The 16227-nt window shown below is 48.3% G+C and overlaps 1 protein-coding gene across 7 annotated transcripts in view; it reads left to right on the forward strand.

Moving 5' to 3' along the window:
• The first annotated feature begins 8106 nt into the window (after window positions 1-8106).
• Window positions 8107-16227, forward strand: part of MAMLD1 (mastermind like domain containing 1) — a 168090-nt gene continuing 159969 nt past the window's right edge. For 3 of the 7 annotated variants that reach the window (XM_066249792.1, XM_066249796.1, XM_066249793.1), the window contains exons 1-2: window positions 8107-8251; window positions 8717-8786. The gene's annotated coding sequence lies outside the window, so the exon portion shown is untranslated. Of the gene's footprint in view, window positions 8252-8716; window positions 8787-9199; window positions 9432-14732; window positions 14845-16227 lie in introns of those variants that run through there. The other 4 variants (XM_066249797.1, XM_066249795.1, XM_066249794.1 and 1 more) reach the window with 4 other exon arrangements.

Consider the following 16227-nt stretch of genomic DNA (forward strand, 5'->3'; position numbering starts at 1 on the left):
TGGAATGTTAGGTAAACAAATGTTTTTTTTTTAACTTTCCTCACTTGTATTGGGGCAATTCCTTGTGTGTATAGTCTATGGAAGCCTGCGGGTGCTTGCCTTCCTGCTTGGGAGGGGCAGTTGTTTGCTTTTGTTTGCTGGAGAAGGGTTTTTTCCCCCAGCCTGTTTGCTGGGCAGAGGAGTGCACAGAGTGTCCACAGAAAGAGAGAAAGAGCTAGAGAGAGGAAGGGAGAGTGCAGAGAGAGAGTTGAGGGGCTTGGGGGCCCTAAGAGAAAAGGTAAGCGGTCTTTCTGCCTATTTGCTTGTCCACCATTATGAGAGTTTAATAAACGGAATGGCCCACCATTTCCTGGCTCCACAGTTCCTTTACTGTCTGCCGGAATCCAATCTGAAGCTCCATGGCCACAGCAGCAACAGCCAGCGGCCCTACATTTGGAAAATCAGGAAAGCCAGTGGTGTAAATCAATCTGAGACCAAAGGCCTGAGAACCAGGGACTATGGGTTCTGAAGTTGCGAAAACCAGGAGCTCCATAGTCCATGGTCATCTCAGCTCCGGAAGAGAGAGGGAATCTGCCCTTCCTTTGTCTTTCTGTTACATTCAAGGCCTTAATGGGTTGGTTGAGGATGGATCTCTATTCAGTCTACTGATTCAAAGGCTAATCTCTTCCACAAACATCCTCATAGACGCACCCAGAAATGAGGATTTACCAGCTCTCTTGGCATCCCTTAGCCCAGTCAAGTTGACACATAAAAATAATTACCATACCCATCATTACACTTTGGAAGCAGATATTTTGTTTCTTAGTTTCACATGTTCAAAAGTAGAGAGAAATTTGGGTCCAGGGTAAATCGTACTCCAAGCGGCACCTTACCTGGTTTACAATGACATTTGGTTGAGATTTTGGACCGAGAGTTGCTGCTAGAATGGGTTAACACTTGGGATGTTGGGATGGGATTTTAATTTTATTTTGCATGTGACAAAGACAAATGAACTTTTAAGGGCCAGAGGGAAGACTGCCATGGGTTGAATTGTGTCCCACAAAAATTCATATGTTGATGTTCTAAACACCAGTACCTCAGAATGTGGCCTTATTTGGAAATAGGGTAATTGCAAATTTAATTAAGTTAAGGTGAAGTGACACTGGTTTTAGATGGACCCTAGTCTAATATCACTAATGTCCTTACAAAGGAGGCAATTTGGACACACATGTGTGCATTCAAGGAAGACAGTGTAAAGAGACAAAAGGAGAGATGGCCCTTTATCAGCCAAGGAGAGAGACCTGGAACAGATTCCTCCCTTACAGACCTCAGAAGGAACCAAACTTACTGACCACTTCAGATCAGACTTCCAACCTTCAGAATGAGAGGATAATACATTTCTGTTATTTAAATCCTTTTGTCTCTGGTACTTTGTTATAGCAGCCAAAGCAGACTGAGAGATTTTGGTGGGTTTTTTTTGAAGCAGAAACTTTTCCCTAAGGATAATAGGGAGCCATGAAAATGTTTTAAGCAAGGGAGAAATGTAAGATCTATATTCTGGAATTTTACCCTAGCAGCTGTGAGGAAGATGCACTGGAAGGGGCAAGATTGGAGGCAAGGAGATTAGTTAGGACATGTTGCTGTACTCTAGATAAAGGCAGATGGCTGCCTAATATAATAATAATAATAATAGCAATAGTAATACTAATTAATAATAGTTGCAGTACACTTGATTTCACAACACTAGCTGATCACTTATACTGTGCTAGGGAATTTACATGGATTATTATATTTAATATTCACAATACCACGAGGCAGGCACGTTTTTCAGATGAGGAAACCTGCCCCAGGCCACACAGTAAGTGCTGGGGTCAGGATTTGAACCAGGAAGTATGACTGTAACACCTACATGTAATGGTACATGTTTAATAATTTGTACCTTATGAAATGCAGCCTTAATTTGCAGCATTTGTCTATTTATATGGTGTAGATACTCCCACCATGGTCAATTTCAAGCTACCAAGAAATCATAAACAGGTTCACAAAATGGCTGAAAAATGTAGCTGTCCTATTTTATGAGCTGGTGAAAGCAAGCCAAGCCAGCAGACTGGCAAATGTCCAGGCACAGAGCTAATAGCATGTGAACTAAATGTTACTTCCCTCCTCCCTGATGAACTTGCCTTAATGATATTCTGTGGAGTCCACTGTGTCCCAGACCTAGGACATTCAAATCTTGGTTCCACCAGTGAGTAACTATGTGATCTCATGCAAGTTGCTGAACCTACCTGAGCCTCAGTTTGCTCAGCTCTGAAATTAGTTTTGAGACTTCACTGAGCTCATGGTTATAAGGGCCTAGTACATAGTCAGTGTGCCCTAAGCTTTATATTTTATTGTTACTATGATTGTGTTTTCCAAACCTAACCCGCTGGAGCACACTATTTTTTTTCCCAGACATCTGCCTGGATGGTGCACCTGCCCAATGCTGGGCCCCTGGTGTTAGGTCATATTAATCTTCTGAATGGTTGTGGTGATGGTACAGCAGTAGCCTAGCTGGTTGCTAGGACAGCCACAGGCCAGGGTTTTGTTGTGTGTATATGTTTTCTTTTGTTTTAACCACAAAATTGCAAATGGTCTGAAGGGTCCTAGAACAGTGGATAAAGACCCTTCCCATGTGCGGCCTAAGTCGTTCCTGTGTTGTTGGAAAAAAATGTTATTGTATGAAGAGTAAAAATTAGCAAGACATCTTCATTGCATAATTTTTCTATATAAAAGCTTTGACAATGTCTTTCAGTTGTATGTATGACATAAGAGGAAAACTGGCAGCTATCTGGATTTATGTTAATTCCCTAAATTACTTCTCCATCTGTTTAGATAGCCATTTCCCATCCTTATCTATCCTTTAACTGTATTGCCTATGCATTCATGGTAAGCAAGCTTTGGGAGAAAAACTAACTTGTAGATGCAGTTTTCTGGTTTCATGGTGAAATTAATGCAGGTGTTCTGCAGCCCCTTAATTAACTGCTTGTTTGATAATCAGAGTTGTTTTGTTCCTTAAAGGTTCCTTTTTTATTTTAATCAATAAAGTCACCAGGAAATTACAATTTCTCATTTGTTTCCATTGTGATTCTCAAAATGCTTACCACCTCCAAGATCCTCAAGAAAATTTAAATTGTTTAAGAATACAATGTAGAGAAATAATTTTACTCATTTCCCAGTGGCACTCCTCTATCCCACCAGGGCAAAATGCCCTGTGTTCCATACAAGTGCCCCAATCTGTCTTTTCATCTTGTACAGACTCCTTTTGCCAGACTCATCAAAATGCTCACAGTTTTCCCAATATCCTAAGGTGATTGGACCTGTTGGGGGAACTGAATTTTCATTCTAATATGTTTCATCTTGTTAGATTGAACACCTGCCTCCTGTCTTTGGGGGTAGGGTGTTTGTCATAATAATCCAAACAATAGCTTCCTCTGAGGACTAATGACTTATGGGCCAGGCAACCTGCCAAAGGTGATCCCATTCTTTGGGGACTTCAACCCCAATTACACCCCAGTAAAGCAGGACTACTATGACTTCCATTTGACAAGTGAGATATCTAAGATTTGGGAGGTTATACAGCTAGGAGACGGCAGACCTAGGCCTCTCTAATCTACCCGATCAAGTTGTGCTTTCGCTGCGTGGAGCAGTCATCATCCTTGGCCTCCCCACTGGCATGTGTCTGTGCTGGTTCCTATTGGTCATGGCCTTTAGTCTACTATAGTCAGATAACACAGGTCACCATTGGAGTCAGGACTGTATTAAGAGGATGGGCTAACAAGCCCTGAGTGAATGCTCCAGAAACCTAGAGTTCAGAGCCTGGGCTGGGGAGGGGTTGGTGGGTGACCTCTACATGAGTGAGTTGTGACTGCTGGGGGCTAGTAGCCAGGGCAGAGTCAGGGGGAGCAAGTAGAGGGGATGACCTTCAGTTGGGCAAAGCGAACAGCCTCTGTACATGTGCAAAGGTGGGGGAGGGAATGCCATGCCCCATACTGGGTCCTGCCACATTCATCACCCCATTTCCTTCCTCTCTATTCAGATTCTTTCTTCCAGAGGGTATCCTGAACCACTTCTGCCTTAGTCACAGGTCAGTCATGAGTTCATCAAAGAAGTTTCAGGGAAACCCCAAAAGTCTATGGTAAAACAGTAGAACAGTAACAGCTGAGGGTGAAGACTGCAGAGCCAGAGATATGGACAGGGCTATGGATGGGCAAAGATGGAAGACATCCATGCTACAATGGGATTTAGGCCAGGTTTCACAGAGCAGGAAGGTTTTAATATTAGTCCATCATCTGGCATTCCAGGTAGAAGAAATGCATGAGCAAAGGTGGGGAGGCGGGAAGGACCAGGGATTATTCAGTGTCCAATCAATAGTCCAGCCAGGCAGAAGACCAGGAGGCATGTGTGAAAGCACCAGGAGATAAAGATGATGAAGCCTGGGGCCCACCGATGGTAGGCCTTGAATGCTAGGCTGAGGAGTTCAGATTGACTGCTGTCAGCAGTAGGGAGCCACAGGAGGTTCTGGAGCAAGGGAATAACCATGAACAGAGCAACTGGACACATGCTTCTTATCTGCATTTAGCATTGCTGTTTTCCATGGGCCCTGACCTGTGCAGGCCACATATAGAATTCCAGACGCTGCAGATAAAACCCGCAGGACTCATTTCATGAACTTGGGCAAACTTAGTATATATTCACAGGAATATGACTATTAATGACAGATGGCTGATAATTATTTTCAAGCTCCTGGCTGTGGTCAGACCAAAGGCAGGCTCATATTGGCCCTGCATGGTGCCTCTGTACCCCCATAGATCAAGCCAAAACTTTTGCTTGGCAACCTCTCAGCAACAGTGCCAGGAGATTCCCCTAGGAGAAGGGCAGCCCCTGGGCCCTCTGCAGGATTCCTTTCCTCACCAGGACTGCACATGCTAAACGTACATGGCCACATGGAAGATATACAAACCCAAGCTTTGAGGCCCAATTGCTTATAGCTCCACAACTGTGAATCTGTGTGACCCTGGATATGTCCTTTCAACTCTCTGAGCCTCCCATTTCTTCATCTAGAACATGAAGATGGTGGTAGCTTATGCCTCATTGCATACATGGGTACAATGCAGATAAAGCACATTGTAGGCCTCATAAAATGGAAAGTGATAAGCTGTTAGTTCAAGACTTGGTCCACATATTGAGTGACAAAAGTGCCAGTCCACTCAGTGTGGAAAGAGCCCTCACCCCACCTCTGTCTCTAGCCTCCTCTCCCATTTCTCCATCAATCTTGGAGATACCCAAGGTGACAACCACAAGGCAAAGTATGTTTCCAACAGTAACTGAAAGAACCACAACACATCTGGGCCACAGTTCCACTTGATGACAGGATTCTAGGCTGGTTCCAAGGTACAAAGAGAAAGCTCCTCACCTGAATTCCACCCATCCTGCTTAACTTTTTTCACATCATAAACATCCTTAAAATGCAATGAAATGAATGAAAGCTATGGGCTCCTTTCCCAGTATATGTGTATAATCCTGTGGCTCCTAGAGTTCCTGTAAAATTCCAGAAAAATAAAATCCTACTAACATGCACTGAGCAGATACTCCCTGCCAGGCACTGTATTGGGAGTTAGGAATATAGCTGTGGGCTCAGATTGTAGGCCTCCTGGGGCCCAACATATAGTGGAGGAGATCTAGTGGTAAGTACAAGAGAGAAAACATAGCAGGAAAGGGAAAAGGAAGTGCCAGGGATGGGTGTGGAGCTTTGAAATATTGTATAGGGGGACCAGGTGACATGTGTGTCAAATTAAAGGAAATGAGGGAGCTAGCCCTATGAATATCTGGGGAAATGTGTTCCAGCAGAAGGTACAGCAGTACAAAGACCTTGAAGAGGGATGCCTGGTGTGCTAAGGAAGAGTCAAGAGGCCTGGAGCAGAGGGATGGAGGGCAAGAAAGAAGATAATGCCATCTAAATAGGGTGGGAGAGGCATGTTATGCAGGACCTGTTATGCTACCAGAAGCACCACAGTTCTGCTCTGAGTGAAATGGGAAGCCACTGCAGGTGCACAAATATTAGAACTAGACTGAGGTGGGGGAAAGGGGTCTAGGGAAGGTAGGAAACACAACAACAAATTAGGTGGCTATTGGAGTAATTCAGGTGGGAGATGCTAGTGAATGGGCCCAGTGTGTAGCATTGAAAGAAGAGAGAAGGCTGAGATGGTGGATACATTTTAAAGATGGAACAGCAGACTTGTCTGCATCTTTGAATGTGGGGCATAAGGGAAAGGGAAGAATAAAGGAAGAGTTTAGGGCATTTGGCCTGAGTAATGTGAAGGATGGAGCTGCCATAAACTGAGATGGCACACTATGGGAGAAGCATGTTGGGGAGACAACCAGGAGCACTTCTCAGTCCATGTGGATTTTGAGATATCTAGTGTCCATCTAAATGGTGATGCCACGCAGGCACTTGTCCATATGGTACAGGTGCAGCTGTGATGTCACAGGCTCCCAGGACATGGTGTGTGTGTGTTTGTGGGGGGGGGGGAGTAGGGCATCACTCACTCCACTGGGGAAGCAGTGACATGAAGGTGGAGTAGCAATACCTGCGTACAGAACCACATCTTCCACCTCCTTGACCAGTGTGCTTTGGTGGTGGTGGGGAGTAAATTTTTAAAATCACTTTGCAATGCTCTGTGATAGACACAATTATCCGAGGTTTTAACTGGATATCTTTCAAGACACTCCAGAGCTATCTCTAGCTTTAAGGTGCACAAAGATTAGAACTAGACTGAGGTGGGGGAAAGACATGGTGGCTCTGGGATGACCCCCCCTCCCTGCAGTACCGGGACAGGCCAGAGGCCAGGACTCCACTCAGAATTCCAACAGAAACCTAGTCTGGAGTGAAGGTGAGGAGTTAGATCAGTTCAGTCACCAGAGAGCAATGACCTCCCAACCCCGCAGGCCCTGTGCAGAAGAAGCCTAGGCTGTTATGGTTGAAGGTGAATTCTTTCCCAGCTGAACTGTGCACGTCCACCTCGCCCCCAGGAGCCCAGCTCACTCTGGTACCGGGGTGCAGGCTGTCCAGCGACTGGGTCTGAATGCTGCCCCTCAGCAAGGGAACTTCAGGAAACTCAGGCAGGGGTCCCCAAACTTTTTACACAGGGGGCCAGTTCACTGTCCCTCAGACCATTGGAGGGCCACCACATACAGTGCTCCTCTCACTGACCACTAATGAAAGAGGTGCCCCTTCCGGAAGTACGGTGGGATAAATGGCCTCAGGGGTCTGCATGCCGCCGGGCCATAGTTTGGGGACGCCTGCTACAGGATAGCTCCCAACTGGGTGGCACCTATTCAGCCCGTGATTTGACTGCACAAGGTTCTCTGAGGGGCTTGCGCCGTTTGCGGGCGGGACATGGGCGTGGAGAGAAGGAGGGGCGGAGTGGCGGTGGGTCCACCACTTTATTTTCAGTCCACCGCTCGCCAAGTGCAACCAAATGTAGTGGTGACAAGCCACTCCTTAGGGGTGCTGGTAGGAGCCCTGAGCGGGCTCCCGGGCTTCGCCCGCTGAACACTGCTGCTGTCGGACTGGATGCGGCGTCGGCCTGCGGACAGAGCTCAGGGAAGTCCAGGTTAGGAAACGCAGCCTGGGCGGGGACCACAGAAAAGGGGCACAGGCAAGCCCCAGGATGGGGGAGGGGAGTGGCAGGCCCCTGGAGCAGGCCGGACAGAGGGCGGAGCGCTCTGGCCTGTTGAGCAGTTTGAACTTCTATTCATCAAAACAAATCAATATGAAGAGCAGGGAAACCGTGTTCTCTTAGAGACTCGGATGTCGTAGCTGTTCGCCCAAGGATGAACCCTGCACCGAGATAGGGCCGGTTCGGTTAACTTAAGGAAGGGGCTTCACCCAAATTCAGAAAATCAGGAGACTAGCTGGCGCGCTTGGGCTCCTGAGTGAGCAGACCCAGGGGGCAGGGGAGCAGCAACAGCGTTCGGGAGGAGTTGGCGGGAGTACGGAGTAGAGGGTGGGGCGAGCGTGGTGGGCGTAGGAGGGGGAGAGGTAGAAAAGGCGGGGAGGAGGAGAAAGAGCTCGGCAAGAAGGGGGCGGTTGCAGTTCAGTAGCTGCCACCTGAGAGCTCTGGTCCCCACTGCTGTCACAGCTGGTCGATTAGGCTGTCCAGCGGGAGCCAGCCAGCGGAAATGTAGGCAGTGTGGGACAGGCGCTACCCACCTAGCGTCCCCCCAACTGAAGGTGAGTACCTTACCGGTATCTAGCTCGTGGGTCAGCCTCAGCTGAGAATGGGACTGGGTGGAGATATCCAGTAGGCTACTTTACAACAAGACTGTTGTCCCTGTGATACTCCAGAGGCCTCCAGGGATCTGCCATCTCCCCCGTTCCCTCCCTTCTCTCCAAAGTCTCTCTTCCATTCTATCTGTATAATTTTCTTTTGGTCTCCGTCGGTGTCTCTCCGGTCCCCATCACTCGTGCGCATTCTCCCCGTCGCTAAGCAGTACTGGATCGCCCACGCTCCCGATTCGCCCTCGGCCAGTCTGGGGTGCGCACAGCTCACGCGCTCGCTTTGCCCACTCTCAGGAAGGCTACTTGCCGCCTGCGGGTTTCCTAAACGCGCGGGGCTCCATCTATGGCCCTCTGTTAAACCCCATATGCTCGTGCCCAGGGACACTGGGTCACCCTGCTGTCGTCTCTCTCCATTAGCGCACCGTCTAGGCAGTCCACCTGCTGCTAAGGGCACCGGCCGTCTCCCACAACGTTTGGAGCCATCAAGGTAAGTGTCCCGGTGTCCTTTCTTCCTCACCCGTCTCTCTCCGGCTGCCCTGGCTCCATTGGACTGGAGAAATGAGACAACTACAGCAAAGCCAGCCTGCGGCTGCTTTCCCTTTTAAAAATTGTCAGAAGGGCCCAGGAGGCCCTTTGGGCAGCCGCCGCACTTCCGCTACCCCGGGTCCCATCTGGGCCTGAAAACTAAGCGTTTCGGAACTCGAGACAGAGGGGTCGCGGGTGAGGCAGCACAGCTTTCCCTTTAAGGCCAAAGACGCTCATCGCAGCGAGTGTGAGGGTATGTGAGTGTGTGGTTTGCGTGTCTCCTCCTCCCCGAGTGACACAGCAGTGAAAATGCCTATCAGTAACTTAAACCCCCGAAACCCCACCTTCTGGGCGCACCGCGGGGAGCCAGGCGGTGAGAATGGAGCAAGCAGATTGAGGCCGCCACTGCAGCACCGCCGGCATGAACTTGGCCGCGAGCTGAAACAGCCGCCGGCCGCGGGTGGGTGCGGAGGCACCGGCCTCTAGCCAGGGGGTGATCTGCAACCGGGCCGCGCCACTCAGCGGGCGCCCGAGGCCAGGCTGCCTGCGTAGGCAGCCGTCCGCCCGCGGGGCACTATCCCCGCTGCCGCTGGATTTCTGCAGCACGGTAAGGCTGAGGCGGGCCCAAGAAGTCCGATTGCTGGGGGCTCCAGGGTGCATTGATAACCCTACCTGTGGTCCCCATCGCGGAGGAGCCTGGGTCCAGGGGTGCTGAGAGCGGGAGACCCCAAAGTTTGCTACAAGCGCACAGCCCACCTAGCGTAGCGCGCTGCCGCCCCCCTCAGATAACACGGGCTGGTTGAGCGCAGCTCGCATCGCCCGAGACAGGCCTCTTCCTGCTCTCCCGCGCGCCCACCGGGTGTCTGGAATCCAGCGGGGGCAGCCAAGTACCCAGTAGGGAAGGCAGCGGGTCGCGAGCCATGGGGGGCTCCCCTGGCCGAGCTGAGCTACCGAGAGGCTCTCCCTGTCCCAGCGCCCCCTGGGTCACCCGCTTGCTGCCCAGATGCCCCCAGCGACGCTGCCTTCTCCTGCCAGCTCCCTGAACCTGGGCCAGTCGGCAGTGGGCGTGGGGAGCAGGATTCCTCCACCCCACCCAACCCGGTTTGCCGCCTCCGAGAGGCAATGTAGAGTGTAAGTACGCTGAGCCCGCTGTCTTCCGCTTGCTCTGCTGCCAAATCCTGCCCTGGAGAGTAGCCCCGAGCAGAGCTAGTGGTTCGAGGCAGCCAAATAGTTTTCTCGGTTCATTTGGCTCTGCCAGGCTCAGTCTCGATGCAGAGTCCGAAGCCTCTTGGAAAGCTGGTCATACCATCTGATTTTGATCTGTGATTAAATGCGGACTGAGTAGAGAGTGACAGGATTAGCCTGCCAGAAAACTGCCCTGAAGTTGTCGGAACCTAATACACAGCGCACCTCGGGCTGGGGATTTGCTCCCTGCGGTCCTGCTGCTGGGCGCAGCGAAATGGGGCACCCCGACTCTGGGTGTGAGTGTGCGCGGGCAGGAGCACAGAATGGCTGGGGGACGTGTGGAGAAGGGACCCCACTTGCTGGGATGGCCTCGTGATGTTGTTTCGCAGCAGAGGAATTCTGAAAGTGTTGGATGAGAAGAGGGCCCACCTCTATAAAGGGATACCCACGGGAATCGCGCCGCCCCGACCGACCCCGCAGCCGGGGCAGTCGTGTTCCCTTGCTGCGGTGAGCCAGTGGGGGAGTACTGCGGTGGTGCATCCCAGTCTTTGGCAAATGCGTACCGCCGCCGGGTTGCCAACGGGTTGGGCTGTGTTGGCTGCGCACCCGGGGGAGCTTCCCAGTCGCCGCCGCCGTTCTGGGCTCCCTGAGGCAGCGCGCTTTTCCCCACTCCACCTCTTGTCTTTATAGACCACCCTCCCTCACACCCCGCGTTGCCGCTTAGGCAAACCATCCGCTTTCTAAAAAGCCCCTTTGTTTCCCTGGAGGCTGGAGGGAAGGGGCAAGGAAAGGGACACAGGCAGGGGGGCGGGGGCGGCTCCCTCCCAGTGGTTTGGAGTGGCTGGGGACTGGAGGGCATTTGTAGGCAGTGGGGGAGGGGGCTGGGGCTGTGTTTTGAAGACCCTCCACAGGAGCCTGAAGGCATAGGGAGCTCCTGGCGCCTGCCTGCCGCTTGCCCAGCCTACCGGCGGTGGACATCCTGGGCCCCAGAGGTATCGATGGCCCGGCCAGTGGACGGCTAGCCGGCAGGCGCAGCGGCCAGGGGTGGGAGGCGCTCCCCGGGCTGAGCAGACTCCGTTCGCCACTGCGCTCACTGGGCAAGGGAAGGTAGGCGCCTTCTCGGTTTCGCTTGTAAGCCCTCGCCTCTCGCTGCCTAGGCTCAAGGTAGCTGTCCTCCCCGGCGGTGTGAGACAGTGGCCCAAACGACAGGAGCTACTCTGAGGCTCTCGCCATCCTGCAGCTGGCTACACGCATCACTCCTTCCCTTGCGCTCCTGCCGCCCCCCAACCCCCGCCACACATATGCACACACACACTAGCTCCAATACTCCTTGGGACACCTTTGTTTGGAGGCAGGGAGGAAATCTGAACCATCATCCCAGTTCTTACAGCCTGGGCGAGCAGTCAGGACCAGGATGCATCTCCTGAAAGTGGGTAGGCCTACCGTCTCCGCATGGATCAGCGCTTGGGTTCTTGGAGATTTCCAGGATTTAGCCAGACCTTATCCCTTACACCTGCTTTACCTCACAAACTTGCCAGACCCGGACTTGTGATAAGGAATGTTAAACAATGTGAGAAGTAACTTTTTGCCAGACTGTTGGCCTGCCTTGTCCCCACTTCCCAATGTGGCTGGCTTCTCTCTTGATAAAGTTTGTTTGGAAAGGGAATATAAACAAAAACAAAACAAAACAAAAAAATCCCAACCCCCCCCAAAACAAAAAACCCAAACAAACAAAAAACAAATAACAACAACAACAAAACCCAAAAACAATACCTGACAAATAAGAAGTGGGCGGAGGCCAAACTCTATTGGTGGGTCTAGGAGCTAAGTGAGATTCAGATTCCTCCAGATCTTTTGTTGCTGCTGCCTCCACCCCTTCTTCCCATTTAATCTCAGGGCAACATATTATTTGTGCCTTTTCACATATCTTTCACCTGCACCACTCCCCTTTCCTCCCTGGAGATTATTTGAAATTGTTGACCATAGACTTTAGAATAGAAGTGGAGTGTTAATTCCCCCAGCTCCCTCCCCAATATATCCCAACTGCATTTAAAACTACAAGAAAGTGCTCAAAAGGTAAATTGTGAGCTCTACTTTTTCCTCCTCCCTTTCTGCTTCCCTTCTAAAGCAAGATCATTGGAAAATAAAGCTGCTGATGTGCAAGATGGAACATATGGTGTCTCCATAAGAGAGAAGCTGAAATGGCCTTGAACCTGCCGGACAGACCAGCTGTTTGCTGCCAGCCAGAACAGCTAATCAGCTTCTTCCCCTTAAAGTAACAGCTCTCTTTTCTCTTGATGACCAGTTTGCATATTAAAAAGAATATTCTCCAGAGGAGGAATATGATGGGCTTTTATATTGCTTTGTGCTTTGGTGGTTCTCCAATGCTTGTCCTTTGCTTTAGGGGCTGCCTCCAATGTATGAGCGATTACTTCAACATGTAAAAATGTTGCTCAAAGTGAAATTGGGAAGAGGGAGGCATGAAAAAGGAAAGAGAGAGGCTGACAGATTCCCAGATGCCAGGGAGGAAATCTCTGTTTTGCTCATACTGTACTGGCTTTAGAAAAACCAGCAACACCCCCCCCACACACACACACACATACACACACACTTAAATATATCACAGAGAGCTGCACTCTTTCTTGTAAGAGCTCCTTAAAAATCATTCTTTTCCGTCCATGACCATGACCATTTTCAGTTTTCCTTCAGTGCAGTATGTTTGGGGCGGGGGGGGGGGGGGGGATAGTTTGGCATTGAAAGAAGAATGGCTTGAGGAGACCCAAGGAAATTCCATGCTAGGAAATCATTAGCAAAGGGTGACTTTGCCAGTTTTCCTGCCACTGATGCTGGCAGTGACACAGATGTGTGGGTCGAAACAGAAATGTCATTGAATGCTTAAACTCAACAAGGAAATAGCCTATTGCTGGGGTCAGGGTGGGAGCTATACATTCACTGCATCTTAAGGTAAGGTATTTACTGCTATCATTCCTATTCACTAAGGACAGGGAATTTTTCAGGCTTGGCCTGCATGTTTAATACTTTTAAGCTAATCACCTAAAGGCTTAAAATGCACCTGTTAGTAGATTATCCTCAAGAAACTCAAGCACTTCTTAGGCTTATGAAATGGGCAGAAACTGATCTTAGATAAGTTCTTTCAGATGGTAGTTTGACATTGGAGGGATAATTAGCCTAGGAGCTGAGGAACTTGTGTTATAGAACACTCTCCCTACTAATTAGTAGAGTGATCTTGGGCAAGTCCATCTTCCCCCTTTGTTTCTCCCTCTCCTCTTCATAACCTTGATGTCTAAGTCTCTTCTAGCTCTGTCACACTGTGATTTGTGAATGCAGCAGTCATTTTTTCTGGGAAAGTGAAACACCAACGAGGAAAACAGCTAGATATAAAAAAGCAGGGCTGAGATTTTGAGGGACAGCAAGAAGAGAGATATACAAAATAGCAGAAGGCCAAGCAAAACAATATACCAGTGGGAAGTGTTCCCTCTCTTTGTGTCTTCTGCCAGTGTGAAGGTCTAATAATGCAGAATCATGGATGGGGCAAGCTAAGAGGCAACCCGGAGGGCGTTTTGTCAAGTGTCTTAATCTGGTGACCTCAAGGCCTATTTGATGGTAAACCTTATCGTTGAGTTGTTTTACAGGTAACGCCATCTAAACTCTATGAAATTAGACTGGCATGTTTTCAAAGGACTCATCTAATATAGCGCAGATTTGCTGTTCTACAGTTGGTTAGCAAAGGTCTCAAGAATAAAAAGCCTTTCCTTCTACATACATGTGCCCCACTGTAGTATGGGCTCTGAATTCGCTGTTGAACCTTTTCTTCCTAGTCATGTTGGGTGTTTTTTTTTGTTGTTTTTTTTTCTAAATAAAATTTCTAGTTCAGGAAGTAGCAGCCATGAAAGAATATGCCACTGTCCTGCTTGATTGTAAAAATGTTGCTCAAAGTGAAATTGGGAATAACAACTGCTTGATGTTAATATTGATTTCTTTAAATGGATTGGGGTAGGGCTGGGCATTATGAAGAATAACCTTTCATCCTCTCAGCTCTTTGACTATTACCTTCCTGCCATAAATGTTGATACACATGTAATAGATGTAACTAAAAAAATCTCCTTATTCAAGCAGAAAAGGCAGAGTGTTTGTTGGAGGAAATAGAATGCTGAGAATGTGAATGGACCATCCCAGACATGGCTGGGGTGAGAGATAAAGGATGAAGGAATGGGAATTGGTTACTATGGATGCGCACAATAAACTGATTCTCATCACACACCTCTCCCAATGCCACTGAGGTGTAACCTAAGCACCACCAGTCAGCTGTGTGGCAAGATTGAAGCCTCTTGAAGCTCGGCTGGAAGCAGTTTCATTTTTCAGACATTGAGTCCTTAAACATCTCCCGAACTTTGAAAAGGGAAACTTTGTAAATCTTCATGAACACGATGGGTTTAACCGCAGTGCATACTACTAGTTTTGTCATCACTGCTGTTGTCATTTAGAGAAGATTGGACCCACAAAGCCAGAGCTGACTGGCAGTTAGTCAGGAGTCCCATGGTGAGGTGGGCAGAACAGCAAAGTCTCTTGGGTTCCTGCTCCCAGATGACCAAGCAGGGGCTTCTGAAGCCCCAGGAGCATGTGCTGCAAGAGGAGGGGATGGAAACAAAATAACCGCGTTTCCTCCCTCCTATGCCTCATTATTTTTTCTTCCTGTTCACAGAGCCTCTTGGATTTCCTTTATGTTTCAAATCCCCTCCTAAGATCTCAGCTCTTCACAATTGATAAAGCAATCAGATATATCACAGCACAAACAGATTCTCCCTCACCCTCAGGTAAGGCATAACATGGGGCCTCATTGGCAGTGGGCACCAAGCTCCAGGAGTAAAAGTTTCCAGAGACAGGTCCAAGAGCACCAAAAGACCACTTGCAAAGTCTGTAAGAATTGTCCTCACCAGAGGTGTTTCCCCATGCCTCCATGGAACCCAAGCTTCAGACTCTTCCTTCCTCCTTTGGCCTACATGATAGTGGGCTCTTCTTGACCCTGGAGGAAGAGCCCACCCATCACAACCTAGCTTTGCCCTGATTGCTTCCTGGCATTGAGGCAGCCTTCACCTCTTTCTGCAGAGCCCAGGGTGCAGCCTCAATGTCCACCCATTTCCTGGAGGAGGGACCCAGCTACCTTCCTTACCCAGGGTACCCTACTGCTTGCTCTATACAGTAAATAACCATTAAATTAAGGTGACCAATTGTCCTCCTTTAGGGAGGACAGTACTTCTTTTGTAAGTTCCATCCTACCTTGAAAAGTGACCTCCTACTACATGTCCTTCTTTTTGATATTGGAAGACTAATCTGTAAATGTCCGTATTTGATCGACGCAGAGTTGATCCATTGTGTGTGATGTGACATATTTGTATTTTATATGACAATTCGTCAAGGATCAGCACAGTGTGGCAAGACACAGTTATGAGACGCATACACTCCACACGAGAGACCTTGAGAGAGCGTGCGATATACTGAGCGCGCAAATGGCTTTGTGTGCTTCTTATTGAATGAAACACAACACGGCACATATGACATTGTAGACTCATGATTATTTCTTTTTCAGTGAATATTCAATCATAGACAAGAAAGCATAATTCACGTTTTATTAATTAATTATCTACTTAAAAATTTCCAAGTACTTACAATTTTATTTACAAGTATTTCCCCAAAATTTGAGTTTTAAAGTGGAAATCTAACCTCAAACCATATCTATTAATAATGCATTTTGATTAAATAGTTGCATAAAACAGATGTTTTTAAATTAGAAAATGACAAATACACCCAAATACCACTCCAGATTAGTCATTTTGTTTGATATTTAGTTTTACTAAATGAGTACTTTTTTCTTACAATTAAAAATCAATAGTCACATAAACATAATTATAATATAAAATATTACAAATGTTTTTATTAATTTATCATTATAGTGTATTATTGTTGCGGTGAATAAAATGTTTCTTTTATTTACAATATTGTTTTCTTCTATTTATTTTTGTCCTTTTCATTGTAAAAAAGTTGGTCACCTTAATTAAATGCGCTTTGGGTAGTGATGTTTTTCTTTTTGTTTTATTATTGATTGATTTTATAGAGTCAGAGGAAAAAAGAGAGATGGGGTCGGTGGGGGAAGCATTCATTTGTTGTTCTACATAGTTTTGAATTCATTCGTTGCTTTC

This window comes from Saccopteryx bilineata, chromosome X (genome assembly GCF_036850765.1).
Source record: "Saccopteryx bilineata isolate mSacBil1 chromosome X, mSacBil1_pri_phased_curated, whole genome shotgun sequence".
Lineage (NCBI taxonomy): Eukaryota > Metazoa > Chordata > Mammalia > Chiroptera > Emballonuridae > Saccopteryx > Saccopteryx bilineata.